This window comes from Rutidosis leptorrhynchoides, chromosome 9 (genome assembly GCF_046630445.1).
Source record: "Rutidosis leptorrhynchoides isolate AG116_Rl617_1_P2 chromosome 9, CSIRO_AGI_Rlap_v1, whole genome shotgun sequence".
Classification (NCBI taxonomy): domain Eukaryota; kingdom Viridiplantae; phylum Streptophyta; class Magnoliopsida; order Asterales; family Asteraceae; genus Rutidosis; species Rutidosis leptorrhynchoides.
Window position 1 is genome coordinate 83,882,309 of NC_092341.1, and position 21,280 is coordinate 83,903,588.

Sequence of the window (21,280 nt, forward strand, 5' to 3'; positions counted from 1 at the left end):
ATGATATTATGATAAGTAAACATATCATTAATTATATTAACAATGAATTACATATGTAAAAACAAGACTACTAACTTAATGATTTTGAAACGAGACATATATGTAACATTTATCGTTGTAACGACATTTAATGTATATATATCATATTAAGAGATATTCGTACATCATAATATCATGATAATATAATAATTTAAAATCTCTTTTGTTATTATAAACATTGGGTTAACAACATTTAACAAGATCGTTAACCTAAAGGTTTCAAAACAACACTTACATGTAACGACTAACGATGACTTAACGACTCAGTTAAAATGTATATACATGTAGTGTTTTAATATGTATTTATACACTTTTGAAAGACTTCAATACACTTATCAAAATACTTCTACTTAACAAAAATGCTTACAATTACATTCTCGTTCAGTTTCATCAACAATTCTACTCGTATGCACCCGTATTCGTACTCGTACAATACACAGCTTTTAGATGTATGTACTATTGGTATATACACTCCAATGATCAGCTCTTAGCAGCCCATGTGAGTCACCTAACACATGTGGGAACCATCATTTGGCAACTAGCATGAAATATCTCATAAGATTACAAAAATATGAGTAATCATTCATGACTTATTTACATGAAAACAAAATTACATATCCTTTATATCTAATCCATACACCAACGACCAAAAACACCTACAAACACTTTCATTCTTCAATTTTCTTCATCTAATTGAACTCTCTCAAGTTCTATCTTCAAGTTCTAAGTGTTCTTCATAAATTCCAAAAGTTCTAGTTTCATAAAATCAAGAATACTTTCAAGTTTGCTAGCTCACTTCCAATCTTGTAAGGTGATCATCCAACCTCAAGAAATCTTTGTTTCTTACAGTAGGTTATCATTCTAATACAAGGTAATAATCATATTCAAACTTTGGTTCAATTTCTATAACTATAACAATCTTATTTCAAGTGATGATCTTACTTGAACTTGTTTTCGTGTCATGATTTTGCTTCAAGAACTTTGAGCCATCCAAGGATCCATTGAAGCTAGATCCATTTTTATCTTTTCCAGTAGGTTCATCCAAGGAACTTAAGGTAGTAATGATGTTCATAACATCATTCGATTCATACATATAAAGCTATCTTATTCGAAGGTTTAAACTTGTAATCACTAGAACATAGTTTAGTTAATTCTAAACTTGTTCGCAAACAAAAGTTAATCCTTCTAACTTGACTTTTAAAATCAACTAAACACATGTTCTATATCTATATGATATGCTAACTTAATGATTTAAAACCTGGAAACACGAAAAACACCGTAAAACCGGATTTACGCCGTCGTAGTAACACCGCGGGCTGTTTTGGGTTAGTTAATTAAAAACTATGATAAACTTTGATTTAAAAGTTGTTATTCTGAGAAAATGATTTTTATTATGAACATGAAACTATATCCAAAAATTATGGTTAAACTCAAAGTGAAAGTATGTTTTCTAAAATGGTCATCTAGACGTCGTTCTTTCGACTGAAATGACTACCTTTACAAAGACGACTTGTAACTTATTTTTCCGACTAGAAACCTATACTTTTTTTGTTTAGATTCATAAAATAGAGTTCAATATGAAACCATATCAATTTGATTCACTCAAAACGGATTTAAAATGAAGAAGTTATGGGTAAAACAAGATTGGATAATTTTTCTCATTTTAGCTACGTGAAAATTGGTAACAAATCTATTCCAACCATAACTTAATCAACTTGTATTATATATTATGTAATCTTGAGATACCATAGACACGTATACAATGTTTCGACCTATCATGTCGACACATCTATATATATTTCGGAACAACCATAGACACTCTATATGTGAATGTTGGAGTTAGCTATACAGGGTTGAGGTTGATTCCAAAATATATATAGTTTGAGTTGTGATCAATACTGAGATACGTATACACTGGGTCGTGGATTGATTCAAGATAATATTTATCGATTTATTTCTGTACATCTAACTGTGGACAACTAGTTGTAGGTTACTAACGAGGACAGCTGACTTAATAAACTTAAAACATCAAAATATATTAAAAGTGTTGTAAATATATTTTGAACATACTTGATATATATGTATATATTGTTATAGGTTCGTGAATCAACCAGTGGCCAAGTCTTACTTCCCGACGAAGTAAAAATCTGTGAAAGTGAGTTATAGTCCCACTTTTAAAATCTAATATTTTTGGGATGAGAATACATGCAGGTTTTATAAATGATTTACAAAATAGACACAAGTACGTGAAACTACATTCTATGGTTGAATTATCGAAATCGAATATTCCCCTTTTTATTAAGTCTGGTAATCTAAGAATTAGGGAACAGACACCCTAATTGACGCGAATCCTAAAGATAGATCTATTGGGCCTAACAAACCCCATCCAAAGTACCGGATGCTTTAGTACTTCGAAATTTATATCATATCCGAAGGGTGTCCCGGAATGATGGGGATATTCTTATATATGCATCTTGTTATTGTCGGTTACCAGGTGTTCACCATATGAATGATTTTTATCTCTATGTATGGGATGTGTATTGAAATATGAAATCTTGTGGTCTATTGTTACGATTTGATATATATAGGTTAAACCTATAACTCACCAACATTTTTGTTGACGTTTTAAGCATGTTTATTCTCAGGTGATTATTAAGAACTTCCGCTGTCGCATACTTAAATAAGGACAAGATTTGGAGTCCATGCTTGTATGATATTGTGTAAAAACTGCATTCAAGAAACTTATTTTGTTGTAACATATTTGTATTGTAAACCATTATGTAATGGTCGTGTGTAAACAGGATATTTTAGATTATCATTATTTGATAATCTACGTAAAGCTTTTTAAACCTTTATTGATGAAATAAAGGTTATGGTTTGTTTAAAAATGAATGCAGTCTTTGAAAAACGTCTCATATAGAGGTCAAAACCTCGCAACGAAATCAATTAATATGGAACGTTTTTAATCAATAAGAACGGGACATTTCAGTTGGTATCCGAGCGTTGGTCTTAGAGAACCAGAAAATTTGCATTAGTGTGTCTTATCGAGTTTGTTAGGATGCATTAGTGAGTCTGGACTTCGACCGTGTTTTCTTTAAAAATGATTGCTTAACATTTTTGTTGGAAACTATATATTTTTAACATATGAATATTATGTGATATATTAATCTCTTAACGTGTTTGATATTATGTGATAGATGTCTACCTCTAGAACAAGTCCCATTGACTCACCTAATAATAATGAAGAGTCAAATGTAAATTGGAATGATTTGTGGACTGATTCACAAGTTCCCGAAGAGGAACCGGAAGAAGAGTCGGAACCGGAAGAAGAATCGGAACCGGAAGAAGAATCGGAACCGGATGAAGAAATAGAACCGGTGGGGGAAATAATAAAACGGTTAAGTAAAAGAAAATCCTCAACCAACCGACCAAAGTTAATTATGGTCAATGGTGTTTCCGCCAAGAAAGCAAAATATTGGGAGGATTACCAATTCTCCGATGAATCGGATTCCGACGAGAATTCCGATGATGTTATAGAAATTACCCCAACTGAATTTAAAAAGGTAAAAGAAAATAATAAGGGAAAGGGCATAAAAATAGAGAAATCTAATTCCAACCCCGATGAACTTTATATGTATCGTCAACCCCCGAAGTCCTTAAGTTGTAACAATGACCCGGGAACCTCTAAACCACCAGGTTTTTCTAAACCAATGTGGACAACGACGGCTCGTATTAGGGGAACATCATATATCCCTAGAAACTTGGCAAAACGAACCAAAACCGAAGAAGAAGAAACGAGCGAGTCGGAATAAGATAGTTGTATTCGTGTGGTGTAATATATGGAATATAGTGTTCTTATGCTTTATGATATATGTAAAAATTGCTTGTATTAATAAGTATTTTTTTTATGAATCTAACTCTTGTCTATTTTACAGTTTAAAAACACAAAATGGATAGACAACCCAATATTTTAAGAGACCTACCCGGAGACATGATTGATGAAATCTTGTCTAGAGTCTGCCAGAATTCTTCGGCACAACTATTTAAGGCGAGATCAGTTTGTAAGACATTCGAAGAACGTTCCAAGAATGTCTTGGTTTATAAGAGACTTTCGTTTGAAAGATGGGGGATATCACATTGGGAAACCCATAAGTTACGATGTGTTTACTTTGACGCATATATTGCGGGGAACCCAAATGCTATTTTACGCAACGGGTTAAGAAATTATTTTGACTCAATATATCCGAATATTGGACTTCGTGATTTAGAAAAAGCGGCTAACATGCAACATAAAGAAGCATGTTATGCTTACGGATTAGTAATGTTCGCTTCTCACCAAAGTGAGAACAAGAACATCGGGCTACAACTATTAAACAAAACGTTTCCACAAGTGACGGAGTCGGTAATTGGGGTAAGAAATGAGGTTTTTAGATTATTACGGGACTGTTGGACATTACGTAACCCTCGTCCCTTTGATGACGTTACAACACGCTGTCTTATCAACGGCCATAACGGTTATGTTGCACAAGACCAAGGATGGTGAAAGGATCCGAAACTAATCATCCGGACATCGTCCATATAGATTAAAAACGAATTACAATAGTTGATAACATCGCGAGGTACTTGACCTCTATATGATACATTTTACAAACGTTGCATTTATTTCTTAAAGGCAATCTATTATTACATCGAGAGTTGACATATTAGCCTAACATTTTATAACAACCAAATGATCTAATCTGCCATTTTCATAACAATGGTCTTTAATGAACTTCAATGACTCGAATGCAACGTCCTTGTATCATAGCTTAAATGGTCCCAAGTAGTATCCTTAACATGAGCTAATGCACAGCGGAAGACTTAATTCGTACCTGAGAATAACATGCTTTAAAACGTCAACATAAAGTTGGTGAGATATATAGGTTTGATGCTAGCAGCGTTATAACAATGGACCACAAGATTTCGTATATAATCATTTCAATAAAAATATTCTAAGTGGTTGAGCACTTGGTAACCATACTTAACATTTAATCACGTCGCATATTCCCTTTAATATGAAATCTTACTACACCGTACCAAGGTGTAGTCGCAAAACGAAGTACTGTGCAACCGTTGAATACTGGTCGTCCAGTCCGGTTGGGGTTGTCAGGCCCGATAGATCTATCAACAGGATTCGCGTTTACAATACCGCTGTAAATATTAGTTACCAAGCTACAGGGAAGTATGCCAGTGGTACAACTCAACGTAGAATATATTTTTCAGTTACTTGTGTCCATAGCGTAAAACATAAAATACATGTATTCTCATCCCGAAATATTTAGAGTTTAAAAGTGGGACTATATACTCACTGTTGTCTCGAAGATATATATATTTTTGACTTGGTCTTCCGGTTGATATCACGAACCTATCCATATATAATATATCAATATATTTTCATTTTAAACAAACATCTCGTATATATATTTATAATACTTTTAATACTTTGAATAATTCCTTAGTCCGTAGTTAGCGTTTCGATGTTAGTAATTCAATTTTAATGGTTCATTTTTAGATGTTTAATATACCCGCAATAAATAAACCCCCAACGAAATAAATAAAACTCCCATAAAACCCCATCGTATATGTGTTGGTCGAGATTAATCTTGACCCATGGTACCGGTGTTGTCAAATGACGTGTTGCGTACATAAAGTACCGGTGTTGTCAAATGACGTGTTGCGTACAATCATGGGATCTTATGATTAATCTTCTCGTGTTGTTTACGGGTGATCCTGAACCATATGAAATTGAATTATGAGTACATATATATAAAATATCATGTTATCTTAGAAATATGTGATTTATATCTTTTTTTCCAATTGATCCCGTAGTTGAAATGATCTAGGATAACCAATTTTGTTTCGGTCATAGTTTCTTCGTTACAAGTCCGTTTTCGTTGATTCAAATTGCCATCTTCTTGGATCGAGTTCTTCTTTAAGACTATGAACTGTAAATACCTTGGTTTGTATTCAAAATCATACGGCATAAGTGAAACATTAGTGAAACATATGAAGTTAAACATTTTGTTACAAAAAAAAAATCATTTAATGACCATTTTTCTAAAAATACTTATACTTTGAAAAACCAAGTTTTACCTTATTAAATTAGCATATATTTAAGTTATATTACAGGTCTTGAAGTATTTTAAAAGTTAAGTTAGAAGGATCTATTTAGTTTGCAAACAAGTTTGAAAACATTCAAACTATGTTCTTGTTGTTAAACTTTTGTACCACAAAATAAGATAGCTATATATATATATGAATCGAACAAGGTTATGAACATAGATTCTACCTCAAGTTCCTTGGATAAGTTTGCTGTAAAAGAGGAGTAAGAAGCTAGAATCAAAAGGGTGATAGAAGTGGATGAAAGATTGGAAGTAAGTTGGTGTTCTTGGAAGGTTTTCTTGAAGTGTTTTTGTATGGTTTTCTTATGGTGTTTATGTAAGGTTTTTGAAGCTAGATCTTCTTAGCACTTTACTGAATTCTTGAAGGTGTTTAAGGGTTATAAGTGTGTGTGTTTTAGCTAGGAGATTGAAGTAGTAAATGAATCAAAATGATGATACATATATACTCCTAAAAATGTGATCTTTAAGGATAACATGACAAAATTTTGGTTTGTAATCTTATGTATTTGTCAAACAATAATACAAAAGCAATTACCTTATACCTAGGGTAGTAACAAGGGCTGGTTAGGTGGTGATTTGATGTGTATATACCAATAGTAAATACGTATAGAAGCTAGGTATGATACGAGTACAAATACTCTAGATATACGTATAGAAATTTTGTGAAAAATGGAATGAGGATTCAAATATAGCTATCTTTTGTGAATACACTTATATGATTTTATGTATTTAAGTCTTAAAAGTGAGTAAATACATTACTTATACGATATATGTATAAACATTATAAGTCTTAAGTATTTATGTCAAATAACGTTACGTATAGTTATCGTTTTGAAAACTTAAGTTAGTAGTTTCAAAATATACTTATAACTTATAGTTTTTGATACAAAATAAGATATTAAAACATTCATTAATCATGTTAAATATGTATATATACATATATATACGCAAACGTATAATTATCATATATTGTATAGTTCGTGATATCGTCGGTCAAACTAGACGGTCAAACGTTGTGTAAAACTCTTTTCGGAAATATAAATCTCGACAATTTGGATTACTTATCATGTTGGTAAGTTTTAATTTATGTAAATATTAATCTTATAAGTATAGAACGATCGAAAAAAAATGCGGGTCAACTTTAGGGTTTTTGCTTATCGTGTCGGAACCATATAGAGATTAGAGTTTAAATTTGGTCGGAAATTTCCGGGTCGTTACAGTACCCATCCGTTAAAGAAATTTCGTCCTCGAAATTTGGTAGAGGTTGTCATAAATAACCATAGGAATGTTTTCATGACGAATATGAGGTAATAATGAAATTTTATCATTATTGAAAGATTTAGATAAAACGATTTGGTTATGTGAGACGCACGAGCGAAGCTATCACAAAAAAAAATGAAATGAGTAAATATGGAATCGTTTTTAATCGATGACGTGGTTTAGAATTGATTTCCGGGATTTAAGGGATTTAGGAAAAATCTTACGTAATAAGATTTGGTTATTCGGCGATCAGAATCTTCTTTGATTTAATGCGGTAATCTGTTTCGATTTTTCTGTCGGATATTTCACTATAAATCCACCCCTTCGTTTCCTTATTTTTCACAACTCGCATCTTCTACTCTTTCTCCTTAATTCCTACTTTAAGGTATCCTTTGAAATGCTTCATCCCGTTCTGATTTTTGTTATACTTCTAACTTTTATATCTTTCATTCTTCTCTTCCATCTACCGCCAGAAGAATCTATTCACTTTTATGATTTTCTTGGAATTATAATGTTTCTAATTCTCCCGTGTCTTTACGTCGCCATACGTATTGATATACACGGTTTGTAGTTTCTGGGTGGTTGTTGGGTTTGATATCTTTCCTTATACTTCGATGCTCCTGCTTCTGTTTTCCATAATCATTGTCATCCATAGTTAATATTCTCTCCTATTTGCTGTGATCTATACCCCAATTTCTATTTTGGGACTTTGTCCCTTCGTTTCTTCTTCCCGTCCTTGAGTCAAGCGATCAATAGTTCGGAATTCGTAGGTATAAAATTTGGAATGAACCTAGCTATTGGTTTTAGAATAAAATTGTAATGGCACGATCTTGATTCGTTAAATTACTCGAATATTCCGGAAAAATAGAACTATCAAGGTGATACGTTCTAATATGTTTGGAGACTTGATAGAATGTAAGAGCCGTGTAACATGGCACATGATGACGGTACTGTGAATCATCACATTCCATTAGAAACTTAACATGACTTACTGTAATATAATGAAGTTGATCAAGTTTCATTATATTATACTAATTCATGTATCAGTTCCCAACACTACTTCAAAACATTCCTATTTTAAACTTGAAGGTTTTAGAACTTAGAAACTAACACAGTTTCTTTTATATTGTAACGCAGATATTACGGAGAAATACATGATTTTGGATAAGAACAGTTGTGAGAATATCTCCAGAAATATGGAGGATATGTATAACGAAAGATATGAAGATATCTTATAATATCTAAGATAAGATGATGATGAAGAATATCATCGGGAAAGGTTTAGGATAAGGGGTAGGTTTTTTTTTACTAATGGTTTCAGCAAGCACTGAATCGTTTGAATCCTTTGAAAGCAGATTCAGTTCTTGTGATTTATCTACATCCTCCTTCATACTTTGCTCAATCCGTTTTCCAGTTCCAACTCTCCTCTTTTCTAAGCTTTACCAATACAATGTACTTCATCATTAAACTTTTGACTGTTAAAGTCGTTTACAGTTTTTTTTTTTTTTTTCTGCTTCTTCAGCATTTCAAGAACTACTTCATAGTCCAGGATGTTTTTCAGAACTTCACATTCGAAAAATGTAATTCTTAGGGATAGTCGTTCTCGGTATAACTGGGAGAATTTCTACGAGATTTTCAAAATACTGATTGCGGGTTTCGCCAAAGAGATAACGAGTTGCTGGTACGTCTGCTGATGATGTTGTGAAAAAGGTTCTCTGGTAACAACGTCGAAAGGATAAAGTATAAATATCGAGATTATAATAGGAGTAGTCTCACTGAGAAGTCGAAGTGGAGCTGTGACAAAATTAGCTTCTTGAAAAGGAATCGTATGATTGTTTTTGATAATGAATGATAAGGAATTCGACGCGGATACGTTTTAACTATAACTTCGGTTTCGAAAATTTTTCAGGTGCATCACTGTATGCATAAATCTTTCTTCCATAAACGAGGTGCGGCTGGTTCAACTTCTCGATCGAGGTGTTTTCAAGAATCATGAAAAGATTTGAATGAGGATTATAATTGTCGAAGTACAAATGAGGTTTAGGATGAAATCAAGTGGCAAAATTGAAGAATTGTTTAGTTTCATATGTTATAATCAACATTTTATTTCATTTTAATTGTCCAATGTTTCTTCTTTATGCCACTTGTTGGATTTGGATAGGTAAAAAAAAATTCAAATATGAAATTTAAATGGAAATGGTTATTCTGGGGTGAACGGATACGTATATCGATGGTTGTAAGTAAAATAACAAATGACCGTTGAATCAGATTCAAGAATGTACAATATAACTTATTAATGTGAATTCTAAATATTCCTCGGGTACTACCCACCCGTTAAAATATTTTCATCATTATTAGTTTGTACGAAGGAATTTTTAATTACTATCTTTATGAAAATATACTTGCATATATATTTTCTTCAGAGATAATCATAGATTTAATGAGTCAATAAGATAATAAACTCATTTGATTTATCGTTAATTCTAGATTACATAATCTCTAAGACTTTAGAAATTACATAATCGTCATACGATACGTAAAGCGAAGATAATCGATGTAGAACGATATATAGAACGAAGATCATACTCGAAGTACAGATATTGAGTCGTGTGATGTTGATATTCGAGATACAGATTGTGATGTTGAGATTTTGGGGGTGACAAGAGTACTGTCGGCGTTGATGATGGTGGTATAGATTATGCTGCTAGTGCTGCTGCTGGTGTTTGTAACCTTCGCACCGTATTTTCTAAAGCCACTACCCGAGCGCGAAGCTCGTTGACTTCTTCTATTATACCGGGATGATTGACGGTTGGAACGAGCGAATGAACAAGATTCGAAATATGGGATAGTATGTAATCATGACGAGATACTCTAGAAATGAGCGAGAAAATGGTGTTTCGAATAGGTTCGCCGGTAAGTGCTTCAGGTTCATCGTTAAGAGGACAATTTGGTGGATGGAATGGATCACCTTCTTCTTGCCTCCAGAGATTTAGTATATTACGAACCCATCCCCAATTCATCCAAAATAGATGATGGGAAATTGGTTGATCCATTCCGGTGACGCTGTTCTCGGAGCTCGAATGGAAATCCATATCGGCGTAGCTATCGAAGTCGGAGGAATTCGAACTGGATGAAGAATCCATCTTGTATAGTCGGAGAAGTGAATTTTTGGTTTGGAATAGATTATAGGAGTTGGGTTTGGTACTCTTCAATACATAATTTACATATGTATATATAATATCAAAATCCCATGAATTACGGAGAATCTTTGAAATACGTCAGGCAATGTCTATAGTAACAGATACGCTAAGATATGAATTTTGTCTATACACTATCGATGCACTAAATGCAGTAAGACGTGTCTAGACTTAAGAATGATAAGCAGGCAGTTCCCTAAGGATGATAAGCAGATGATTTCCGACTAGGATTGATAAGCAAAACTTTTGACAGGCAGACACGGTCAAAGTCCAGACTCACTTAATGTATCCTAACAACTACTAGTTAGACACACTAATGCAGGGCCTGGTTCGCTAAGACCAACGCTCTGATACCAACTGAAAGGATCCGAAACTAATCATCCGGACATCGTCCATATAGATTAAAAACGAATTACAATAGTTGATAACATCGCGAGGTACTTGACCTCTATATGATACATTTTACAAACGTTGCATTTATTTCTTAAAGGCAATCTATTATTACATCGAGAGTTGACATATTAGCCTAACATTTTATAACAACCAAATGATCTAATCTGCCATTTTCATAACAATGGTCTTTAATGAACTTCAATGACTCGAATGCAACGTCCTTGTATCATAGCTTAAATGGTCCCAAGTAGTATCCTTAACATGAGCTAATGCACAGCGGAAGACTTAATTCGTACCTGAGAATAACATGCTTTAAAACGTCAACATAAAGTTGGTGAGATATATAGGTTTGATGCTAGCAGCGTTATAACAATGGACCACAAGATTTCGTATATAATCATTTCAATAAAAATATTCTAAGTGGTTGAGCACTTGGTAACCATACTTAACATTTAATCACGTCGCATATTCCCTTTAATATGAAATCTTACTACACCGTACCAAGGTGTAGTCGCAAAACGAAGTACTGTGCAACCGTTGAATACTGGTCGTCCAGTCCGGTTGGGGTTGTCAGGCCCGATAGATCTATCAACAGGATTCGCGTTTACAATACCGCTGTAAATATTAGTTACCAAGCTACAGGGAAGTATGCCAGTGGTACAACTCAACGTAGAATATATTTTTCAGTTACTTGTGTCCATAGCGTAAAACATAAAATACATGTATTCTCATCCCGAAATATTTAGAGTTTAAAAGTGGGACTATATACTCACTGTTGTCTCGAAGATATATATATTTTTGACTTGGTCTTCCGGTTGATATCACGAACCTATCCATATATAATATATCAATATATTTTCATTTTAAACAAACATCTCGTATATATATTTATAATACTTTTAATACTTTGAATAATTCCTTAGTCCGTAGTTAGCGTTTCGATGTTAGTAATTCAATTTTAATGGTTCATTTTTAGATGTTTAATATACCCGCAATAAATAAACCCCCAACGAAATAAATAAAACTCCCATAAAACCCCATCGTATATGTGTTGGTCGAGATTAATCTTGACCCATGGTACCGGTGTTGTCAAATGACGTGTTGCGTACATAAAGTACCGGTGTTGTCAAATGACGTGTTGCGTACAATCATGGGATCTTATGATTAATCTTCTCGTGTTGTTTACGGGTGATCCTGAACCATATGAAATTGAATTATGAGTACATATATATAAAATATCATGTTATCTTAGAAATATGTGATTTATATCTTTTTTTCCAATTGATCCCGTAGTTGAAATGATCTAGGATAACCAATTTTGTTTCGGTCATAGTTTCTTCGTTACAAGTCCGTTTTCGTTGATTCAAATTGCCATCTTCTTGGATCGAGTTCTTCTTTAAGACTATGAACTGTAAATACCTTGGTTTGTATTCAAAATCATACGGCATAAGTGAAACATTAGTGAAACATATGAAGTTAAACATTTTGTTACAAAAAAAAAATCATTTAATGACCATTTTTCTAAAAATACTTATACTTTGAAAAACCAAGTTTTACCTTATTAAATTAGCATATATTTAAGTTATATTACAGGTCTTGAAGTATTTTAAAAGTTAAGTTAGAAGGATCTATTTAGTTTGCAAACAAGTTTGAAAACATTCAAACTATGTTCTTGTTGTTAAACTTTTGTACCACAAAATAAGATAGCTATATATATATATGAATCGAACAAGGTTATGAACATAGATTCTACCTCAAGTTCCTTGGATAAGTTTGCTGTAAAAGAGGAGTAAGAAGCTAGAATCAAAAGGGTGATAGAAGTGGATGAAAGATTGGAAGTAAGTTGGTGTTCTTGGAAGGTTTTCTTGAAGTGTTTTTGTATGGTTTTCTTATGGTGTTTATGTAAGGTTTTTGAAGCTAGATCTTCTTAGCACTTTACTGAATTCTTGAAGGTGTTTAAGGGTTATAAGTGTGTGTGTTTTAGCTAGGAGATTGAAGTAGTAAATGAATCAAAATGATGATACATATATACTCCTAAAAATGTGATCTTTAAGGATAACATGACAAAATTTTGGTTTGTAATCTTATGTATTTGTCAAACAATAATACAAAAGCAATTACCTTATACCTAGGGTAGTAACAAGGGCTGGTTAGGTGGTGATTTGATGTGTATATACCAATAGTAAATACGTATAGAAGCTAGGTATGATACGAGTACAAATACTCTAGATATACGTATAGAAATTTTGTGAAAAATGGAATGAGGATTCAAATATAGCTATCTTTTGTGAATACACTTATATGATTTTATGTATTTAAGTCTTAAAAGTGAGTAAATACATTACTTATACGATATATGTATAAACATTATAAGTCTTAAGTATTTATGTCAAATAACGTTACGTATAGTTATCGTTTTGAAAACTTAAGTTAGTAGTTTCAAAATATACTTATAACTTATAGTTTTTGATACAAAATAAGATATTAAAACATTCATTAATCATGTTAAATATGTATATATACATATATATACGCAAACGTATAATTATCATATATTGTATAGTTCGTGATATCGTCGGTCAAACTAGACGGTCAAACGTTGTGTAAAACTCTTTTCGGAAATATAAATCTCGACAATTTGGATTACTTATCATGTTGGTAAGTTTTAATTTATGTAAATATTAATCTTATAAGTATAGAACGATCGAAAAAAAATGCGGGTCAACTTTAGGGTTTTTGCTTATCGTGTCGGAACCATATAGAGATTAGAGTTTAAATTTGGTCGGAAATTTCCGGGTCGTTACAGATGGGAAGTAGTCCTAGTAAAACCAGAATGCATGACTTGTTTCTGGACGTATGAATTACGTGTCTTTATTGCCTTTGCTGAACGACTTGTGTACTAGCTAGAATTGTCTTCACAACTATCTTGTATCAAAGTTATTGTGTGCTATATTTCATGCTTTATGTAAAATAAGCGGTATTGTAAGTTTGTAAAATATTGTATAAAAGTTTGAACGCGAAATATTATTATAATCAGTTTTTCATATAGAATTGTAGTAGTTGAATTGTATATTAGCTACTAAGTATGAACTTAACGGGTAGGTACTACCCGAATTTAAACTTATAAAATGCTAATATGAAGAAAAAGCTTTTATAAATGAGTTCATATTATGCTACGAAATACTATTAACTACTCTTAATATTCTGTATGATTAACTTGTTCCATTTAACTATTTTGAAGGAAATGGCACCGACTACTCGACACACCGTGAATATGAATGAAGAGGAATTCCGTACTTTTCTAGCTTCAAACATAGCCGCAGTACAGGCTGCGCTACATACCAACAATAACCTTGGATCTAGCAGTACAGGAAATCGTGTAGGATGCACCTACAAAGAATTCACTGCCTGCAAACCTTTGGAATTTGATGGAACCGAAGGACCGATCGGATTGAAACGTTGGACCGAGAAGGTTGAATCGGTGTTTGCCATAAGTAAGTGTACTGAAGAGGACAAAGTGAAGTACGCTACGCATACCTTCACAGGTTCTGCGTTAACATGGTGGAATACCTATCTAGAGCAAGTGGGACAAGATGATGCGTACGCACTACCGTGGTCAGCATTCAAGCACTTGATGAACGAGAAGTACCGTCCCAGAACCGAGGTCAATAAGCTCAAGACAGAACTTAGAGGGTTACGAACCCAAGGATTTGATATTACCACGTACGAAAGACGATTCACAGAATTGTGCCTATTGTGTCCGGGAGCATTCGAAGATGAGGAAGAGAAGATCGACGCGTTTGTGAAAGGATTACCGGAAAGAATCCAAGAAGATATAAGTTCACACGAGCCCGCCTCCATACAACAGGCATGTAGAATGGCTCACAAACTAGTGAACCAGATTGAAGAAAGAATTAAAGAACAGACTGCTGAAGAGGCCAATGTGAAGCAAGTTAAAAGAAAGTGGGAGGAAAACGGTGATAAGAATCACCGATACAACAACAACAGCAATTACAACAATAATCGCAACAATTATCCCAACAATCGCAACATCAATCGCAACTACAACAAACGGCCCAACAACAACAACAACAACAACAACAACAGCAACTACAACAATCATCCCAACAACAATAATAACCGCAACAACAACAACAATCAGAAGCAACTATGCCAAAGGTGTGAAAAGAATCACTCGGGGTTCTGCACCAAATTTTGCAACAAGTGTAAAAGAAATGGTCATAGCGCGGCGAAGTGTGAGGTCTACGGACCAGGGGTTAATAGAACGAAAGGAACAAATGGTGTCGGAATGAGTAATGGCGGAGCAAGTAGTGTCAGAGCAAGTTATGCCAATGTAGTTTGTTATAAATGTGGAAAACCAGGCCACATTATTAGAAATTGCCCGAACCAGGAGAACACGAATGGACAAGGCCGTGGAAGAGTTTTCAATATTAATGCGGTAGAGGCACAGGAAGACCCGGAGCTTGTTACGGGTACGTTTCTTATTGACAATAAATCTGCTTACGTTTTATTTGATTCGGGTGCGGATAGAAGCTATATGAGTAGAGATTTTTGTGCTAAATTAAGTTGTCCATTGACGCCTTTGGATAGTAAATTTTTACTCGAATTAGCAAATGGTAAATTAATTTCAGCAGATAATATATGTCGGAATCGAGAAATTAAACTGGTTAGCGAAACATTTAAGATTGATTTGATACCAGTAGAGTTAGGGAGTTTTGATGTGATAATTGGTATGGACTGGTTGAAAGAAGTGAAAGCGGAGATCGTTTGTTACAAAAATGTAATTCGCATTATACGAGAAAAAGGAAAACCCTTAATGGTGTACGGAGAAAAGGGCAACACGAAGCTACATCTTATTAGTAATTTGAAGGCACAAAAACTAATAAGAAAAGGTTGCTATGCTGTTCTAGCACACGTCGAGAAAGTACAAACTGAAGAAAAGAGCATCAATGATGTTCCCATTGCAAAAGAATTTCCCGATGTATTTCCGAAAGAATTACCGGGATTACCCCCACATCGATCCGTTGAATTTCAAATAGATCTTGTACCAGGAGCTGCACCAATAGCTCGTGCTCCTTACAGACTCGCACCCAGCGAGATGAAAGAACTGCAAAGCCAATTACAAGAACTTTTAGAGCGTGGTTTCATTCGACCAAGCACATCACCGTGGGGAGCTCCTGTTTTGTTTGTCAAGAAGAAAGATGGTACATTCAGGTTGTGTATCGACTACCGAGAGTTGAACAAACTTACCATCAAGAACCGCTACCCACTACCGAGAATCGACGACTTATTTGATCAACTACAAGGCTCGTCTGTTTATTCAAAGATTGACTTACGTTCCGGGTATCATCAAATGCGGGTGAAAGAAGATGATATTCCAAAGACTGTTTTTAGAACACGTTACGGTCATTACGAGTTTATGGTCATGCCGTTTGGTTTAACTAATGCACCAGCTGTGTTCATGGACCTTATGAACCGAGTGTGTGGACCATACCTTGACAAGTTTGTCATTGTTTTCATTGATGACATACTTATTTACTCAAAGAATGACCAAGAACACGGTGAACATTTGAGAAAGGTGTTAGAAGTATTGAGGAAGGAAGAATTGTACGCTAAGTTTTCAAAGTGTGCATTTTGGTTGGAAGAAGTTCAATTCCTCGGTCACATAGTGAACAAAGAAGGTATTAAGGTGGATCCGGCAAAGATAGAAACTGTTGAAAAGTGGGAAACCCCGAAAACTCCGAAACACATACGCCAGTTTTTAGGACTAGCTGGTTACTACAGAAGGTTCATCCAAGACTTTTCCAGAATAGCAAAACCCTTGACTGCATTAACGCATAAAGGAAAGAAATTTGAATGGAATGATGAACAAGAGAAAGCGTTTCAGTTATTGAAGAAAAAGCTAACTACGGCACCTATATTGTCATTGCCTGAAGGGAATGATGATTTTGTGATTTATTGTGACGCATCAAAGCAAGGTCTCGGTTGTGTATTAATGCAACGAACGAAGGTGATTGCTTATGCGTCTAGACAATTGAAGATTCACGAACAAAATTATACGACGCATGATTTGGAATTAGGCGCGGTTGTTTTTGCATTAAAGACTTGGAGGCACTACTTATATGGGGTCAAAAGTATTATATATACCGACCACAAAAGTCTTCAACACATATTTAATCAGAAACAACTGAATATGAGGCAGCGTAGGTGGATTGAATTATTGAATGATTACGATTTTGAGATTCGTTACCACCCGGGGAAGGTAAATGTGGTAGCCGATGCCTTGAGCAGGAAGGATAGAGAACCCATTCGAGTAAAATCTATGAATATAATGATTCATAATAACATTACTACTCAAATAAAGGAGGCGCAACAAGGAGTTTTAAAAGAGGGAAATTTAAAGGATGAAATACCCAAAGGATCGGAGAAGCATCTTAATATTCGGGAAGACGGAACCCGGTATAGGGCTGAAAGGATTTGGGTACCAAAATTTGGAGATATGAGAGAAATGGTACTTAGAGAAGCTCATAAAACCAGATACTCAATACATCCTGGAACGGGGAAGATGTATAAGGATCTCAAGAAACATTTTTGGTGGCCGGGTATGAAAGCCGATGTTGCTAAATACGTAGGAGAATGTTTGACGTGTTCTAAGGTCAAAGCTGAGCATCAGAAACCATCAGGTCTACTTCAACAACCCGAAATCCCGGAATGGAAATGGGAAAACATTACCATGGATTTCATCACTAAATTGCCAAGGACTGCAAGTGGTTTTGATACTATTTGGGTAATAGTTGATCGTCTCACCAAATCAGCACACTTCCTACCAATAAGAGAAGATGACAAGATGGAGAAGTTAGCACGACTGTATTTGAAGGAAGTCGTCTCCAGACATGGAATACCAATCTCTATTATCTCTGATAGGGATCGCAGATTTATTTCAAGATTCTGGCAGACATTACAGCAAGCATTAGGAACTCGTCTAGACATGAGTACTGCCTATCATCCACAAACTGATGGGCAGAGCGAAAGGACGATACAAACGTTTGAAGACATGCTACGAGCATGTGTTATTGATTTCGGAAACAGTTGGGATTGACATCTACCGTTAGCAGAATTTTCCTACAACAACAGCTACCATTCAAGCATTGAGATGGCGCCGTTTGAAGCACTTTATGGTAGAAAGTGCAGGTCTCCGATTTGTTGGAGTGAGGTGGGGGATAGACAGATTACGGGTCCGGAGATTATACAAGAAACTACCGAGAAGATCATCCAAATTCAACAACGGTTGAAAACCGCCCAAAGTCGACAAAAGAGCTACGCTGACATTAAAAGAAAAGATATAGAATTTGAAATTGGAGAGATGGTCATGCTTAAAGTTTCACCTTGGAAAGGCGTTGTTCGATTTGGTAAACGAGGGAAATTAAATCCAAGGTATATTGGACCATTCAAGATTATTGATCGTGTCGGACCAGTAGCTTACCGACTTGAGTTACCTCAACAACTCGCGGCTGTACATAACACTTTCCACGTCTCGAATTTGAAGAAATGTTTTGCTAAAGAAGATCTCACTATTCCGTTAGATGAAATCCAAATCAACGAAAAACTCCAATTCATCGAAGAACCCGTAGAAATAATGGATCGTGAGGTTAAAAGACTTAAGCAAAACAAGATACCAATTGTTAAGGTTCGATGGAATGCTCGTAGAGGACCCGAGTTCACCTGGGAGCGTGAAGATCAGATGAAGAAGAAATACCCGCATCTATTTCCAGAAGATTCGTCAACACCTTCAACAGCTTAAAATTTCGGGACGAAATTTATTTAACGGGTAGGTACTGTAGTGACCCGAACTTTTCCATGTTTATATATATTAATTGAGATTGATGTTTACATGATTAAATGTTTCCAACATGTTAAGCAATCAAACTTTTTAAGACTTGATTAATTGAAATAGGTTTCATATAGACAATTGACCACCCAAGTTGACCGGTGATTCACGAACGTTAAAACTTGTAAAAAAACTATATGATGACATATATATGGTTATATATATAGTTAACATGATATTATGATAAGTAAACATATCATTAATTATATTAACAATGAATTACATATGTAAAAACAAGACTACTAACTTAATGATTTTGAAACGAGACATATATGTAACGTTTATCGTTGTAACGACATTTAATGTATATATATCATATTAAGAGATATTCGTACATCATAATATCATGATAATATAATAATTTAAAATCTCTTTTGTTATTATAAACATTGGGTTAACAACATTTAACAAGATCGTTAACCTAAAGGTTTCAAAACAACACTTACATGTAATGACTAACGATGACTTAACGACTCAGTTAAAATGTATATACATGTAGTGTTTTAATATGTATTTATACACTTTTGAAATACTTCAATACACTTATCAAAATACTTCTACTTAACAAAAATGCTTACAATTACATTCTCGTTCAGTTTCATCAACAATTCTACTCGTATGCACCCGTATTCGTACTCGTACAATACACAGCTTTTAGATGTATGTACTATTGGTATATACACTCCAATGATCAGCTCTTAGCAGCCCATGTGAGTCACCTAACACATGTGGGAACCATCATTTGGCAACTAGCATGAAATATCTCATAAGATTACAAAAATATGAGTAATCATTCATGACTTATTTACATGAAAACAAAATTACATATCCTTTATATCTAATCCATACACCAACGACCAAAAACACCTACAAACACTTTCATTCTTCAATTTTCTTCATCTAATTGAACTCTCTCAAGTTCTATCTTCAAGTTCTAAGTGTTCTTCATAAATTCCAAAAGTTCTAGTTTCATAAAATCAAGAATACTTTCAAGTTTGCTAGCTCACTTCCAATCTTGTAAGGTGATCATCCAACCTCAAGAAATCTTTGTTTCTTACAGTAGGTTATCATTCTAATACAAGGTAATAATCATATTCAAACTTTGGTTCAATTTCTATAACTATAACAATCTTATTTCAAGTGATGATCTTACTTGAACTTGTTTTCGTGTCATGATTTTGCTTCAAGAACTTTGAGCCATCCAAGGATCCATTGAAGCTAGATCCATTTTTATCTTTTCCAGTAGGTTCATCCAAGGAACTTAAGGTAGTAATGATGTTCATAACATCATTCGATTCATACATATAAAGCTATCTTATTCGAAGGTTTAAACTTGTAATCACTAGAACATAGTTTAGTTAATTCTAAACTTGTTCGCAAACAAAAGTTAATCCTTCTAACTTGACTTTTAAAATCAACTAAACACATGTTCTATATCTATATGATATGCTAACTTAATGATTTAAAACCTGGAAACACGAAAAACACCGTAAAACCGGATTTACGCCGTCGTAGTAACACCGCGGGCTGTTTTGGGTTAGTTAATTAAAAACTATGATAAACTTTGATTTAAAAGTTGTTATTCTGAGAAAATGATTTTTATTATGAACATGAAACTATATCCAAAAATTATGGTTAAACTCAAAGTGGAAGTATGTTTTCTAAAATGGTCATCTAGACGTCGTTCTTTCGACTGAAATGACTACCTTTACAAAAACGACTTGTAACTTATTTTTCCGACTAGAAACCTATACTTTTTTTGTTTAGATTCATAAAATAGAGTTCAATATGAAACCATAGCAATTTGATTCACTCAAAACGGATTTAAAATGAAGAAGTTATGGGTAAAACAAGATTGGATAATTTTTCTCATTTTAGCTACGTGAAAATTGGTAACAAATCTATTCCAACCATAACTTAATCAACTTGTATTATATATTATGTAATCTTGAGATACCATAGACACGTATACAATGTTTCGACCTATCATGTCGACACATCTATATATATTTCGGAACAACCATAGACACTCTATATGTGAATGTTGGAGTTAGCTATACAGGGTTGAGGTTGATTCCAAAATATATATAGTTTGAGTTGTGATCAATACTGAGATACGTATACACTGGGTCGTGGATTGATTCAAGATAATATTTATCGATTTATTTCTGTACATCTAACTGTGGACAACTAGTTGTAGGTTACTAACGAGGACAGCTGACTTAATAAACTTAAAACATCAAAATATATTAAAAGTGTTGTAAATATATTTTGAACATACTTTGATATATATGTATATATTGTTATAGGTTCGTGAATCA